The sequence below is a fragment of the Dipodomys spectabilis genome, unplaced genomic scaffold, assembly GCF_019054845.1.
Source record: "Dipodomys spectabilis isolate Male_0828 unplaced genomic scaffold, ASM1905484v1 ptg000575l, whole genome shotgun sequence".
In the NCBI taxonomy this organism is placed as follows: Eukaryota; Metazoa; Chordata; class Mammalia; order Rodentia; family Heteromyidae; genus Dipodomys; species Dipodomys spectabilis.
The window spans coordinates 21,018-24,541 of record NW_024871252.1 but is presented as its reverse complement, the minus strand read 5'-3'; the positions used below and the strand labels follow the sequence as shown (position 1 = coordinate 24,541).

Sequence of the window (3,524 nt, the reverse complement as noted above, 5' to 3'; positions counted from 1 at the left end):
TCTGTCCCACAATTCCAGTATCCTCTTTAAAAAGTACTAAAACTTTTAAATATCATCACCTACTGTCTTATAAGTATCCAAAAAGAAAAAAAAATCATAAATAATCACTCCAAAATGCTTTAAAATTGGAGATGCTAAAACATGCCCTCTGAAGTAAATTTTCTTCTACTTTTAACGTTATTCTGAAAGCTTTTGCTGGTTTGTCACACCTGTAATCCTAACTACTCTGGATATCTACTCAGGAGCCTGAGATCTGTGGATAGCAGTTGGAAGCCAATCAGGGCAAAATAAATTCAGGAGATTATTTTTCAAAAATTTTAATGAACTAGCATATGGCCAAGAATGGAGATGTAGCTCATTTAGTAGCTCATCAATCTAGAGGAAAAAGGCCCAGCAAGACCTTGAAGCCCTGATTTCAAACACTGAGCACGTCAACACACATTCAAGTACTTGAGCACATGCGTGCATTCACCCACATATATATTCAAAATGCCTTCATATCAGAGTTTTGCATGAATTCCTTTGCTAACGATATTATATGAGTAAAATAAAGGAAATAAACTCTTCCATCTCAGAACATTTTTATACGTTCTTATTGTAAAAATACTGTACATAGGGGTAACACTTACATGAGCAAAGTAATGAGTACATTCCCTAACAAGCATTGTTTCCTCCTCCTTTATTGTTCCCCTACATCCCTTCCCTCCCACCTCCACAAGTCCATTAACCTCCTCCCTTTCCCTGCCTCAATTGTAAAGTTCACTTTACAACACAGTGTCTTGTGCATCTCATTGTTACAATGGGTATACCTGTATCCCTATTTAATCATTTTGTTTTTTTTTTCCTTCCCCTCACCAAATTAGAGGAGAGTATATACAAGATGTAGGCGCACCAACTTCAAATACAGTGAAAACAGGTGTTATAGCATGGGGGACGAACATACAAAGAAACAAAAAAAAAAACACACTGCACGTTACAAATACATGAGAAACAATAGCAAGAAAAAAAAAAAACGACTTGTGTCCCTAACATGGGTTTCATTTCCCTTAACATAATCGTATCTGGTCATATACACATAACTTTTGGCCTTTTCTGCTTATTGTAGACATACATTAGTTATTGAAAATTAGAGAAACCATGGGACCTAAGTTTCTTTGGACTTGGCTTACTTCAATTAATAATTTTTTTTTCCAAGTCTTTCCTTTCCTAAAAAATTGGGCGATGGAATGCTTCAGGAATTTGCCTGTCATCCTTGCGCAGTGGCCATGCTAATCTTCTCTGTATCATTCCAATGTTAGTGTATGTGATGCAGAATTGTGCACAGAACATTTTTATATATAAATTGTAATTGATTTTCTTTAACTAGACAATTCAACAAAAAGTAAGTTTAAAAGAATTTTCGTGAAATTTTAGAACCATGTACTTCTTACATAAGTACACATTTAAGAATAAAGTCAAGATTGACTTGTCTAAAACAAAATAATTCCAGATATTTGTTGTTCAAGAGATGTGTAGGAGGAGGAATTCAATTATTCTATACAAGGGACCTGCCATAATGAACACTGCAGCAAGTGTTAAGGTTTGTTAAAAGTTTTAATGTTTTCAATATATTTAATTTTGGGAATTTGCTTATATATGCCAAAAACTGGGACTGTTTGGCAGGTCATAATACTTTTCTATAAAGTATTTAAGATTTATGGTAGCAGATAAGTACTACTAAGTATGTACATTTGAGATTTTATAGAAAGTTTAGTAATGAGAAGTTGCAAAGTCTTTGTGTAAAGGAGCAGAATAGTTGACTATGTTAACTACACAGTTTCTGTTAAAACTGTAGGCTTTCCTTACTTCATATGTTAATGAGGAACAAATGATGATATAAGCCATATACAAATTATGAGATGAACTATAAATAGTAATCTTAGTGGGTGTCTTTAAACACTACTCATAGCCTATAAAATTCATGTGGAACATCATAATCTTAGCCAGTGTTAAATGTAAAGAAATATGACAATAATAAAATCTAATTTGTAGTACACTTCAAATACTGAAAACACTGGTAATTGTTTTGTTTTTTATTTTATTATTCATTAATATTTCATAATTGGTTTTCTTTATTTTTAGCATTGCTTTCCTTGTTGTAATATAATACAACTTTTTGTAAGTTGTCATTAGGAAGTACTTTGAGAAGGTTACTGGGATGGTCACACCATTTTTTATAGGTGTATGTGAATTTATAAAGAGGAAACTTAGAACAAAATATGTATTTAAACAATGATCAAGTGGAGTCTGATTCAAGAGTGTTAATGTATGTCCTCACCTAAAATATTAGCCCTAGGCTCAAGGAGAGTTATTACAGAGTTGAGGGCACAAAAGTGAGAGACTGTGTTTTGTTTTGTTTTTTATTTTTATTTTATTGGTCATGGGGTTTGAACTCTGGGACCTGGTGCTGTCCCTTAGCTCAAGGTTAGTGATACCACTTGAGCCACAGCACCACTTCCGTCTTTTTTTGCTTATGTGATGCTGAGAAATCAAACCCAAGGCCTCATGCATGCAAGGCAGGCACTCTACCATTGAGCCACTTCCCAGTACCTGAGAGACTGGGTTTTAAAAAATCATCTAAACAACATTTGCTTTCTGCTTTGGGTTATATAATGAAATATATGAGTATCTTTTTTATGTTTTTGTGCATTGTCATACTTCTAAATTTATACTAACTTCACCACTTTATCCTTGTCAAAGTCATGAAATATCTCTGAGAGTTTGCTTCTGTGAAGATTGTTTTTGCATTTATAATTTCTTCTGAGTCATTTTTTTAAACAAAATCACTTTATATTTCATGTTGATGGGTATTTACACAGAGACAGGAATATAGAGGATTTAGTTTACCAAATGAACATTAAAATTAGTGCTCAAAAATAAAAATCAGCCTTAACACATATTTTCATATCTTTCCCTACAATGTATGATGGAGGCTTTTTAGCTATAATTTTCTTGGGATTCCTAGGTTTACAATTCTTAAATCACAGAGACATGCTGTAATGGGAGTAAGATTTTTTGGTACACTTTGCCCTTCAGTCTGTGTTTCTTGTTCCTCCCTTTTCTCAACTCCATTATTAGAGATTTTTCTCAGAGATGACTCCATCTCCAACTTTTCACTCTTCCTAGCTGGACAAATGAATTTGCAGATCAAGACTCTTAGACAGAAAGAATTTAAGAGCCTGAATCTAAGACACTTCTCTCATACACCATCCCTACAAAGACACAAGTACCAAAACAGGATACATAGTTTCATTTTGTTCTACCAAGGCCAATGCATGAGGTTGCTTGCTTCTGAGGGTGCCTGTTTGTGGCTCTTACTTATGTTGCAGATTAACTTTATACCTAGTTCCATTATCAGCTACTAAGGATGGCATGTTTAGGCCATCCAGGAGGTTGGCTCAACAGGGCGGCTGGATGTGTGTCCTATGAGGGGTTCCTAAGATCCCTCATGAATGGCACAGAAGATCTGTGTTGGAAAAACCGGG

General features: G+C 34.4%; 1 pseudogene; it reads right to left on the bottom strand.

The window, feature by feature from the left end:
* Window positions 1-1,209: 1,209 nt before the first annotated feature.
* On the bottom strand, window positions 1,210-1,322 carry LOC122100345 (annotated as a pseudogene).
* Window positions 1,323-3,524: the final 2,202 nt, after the last annotated feature.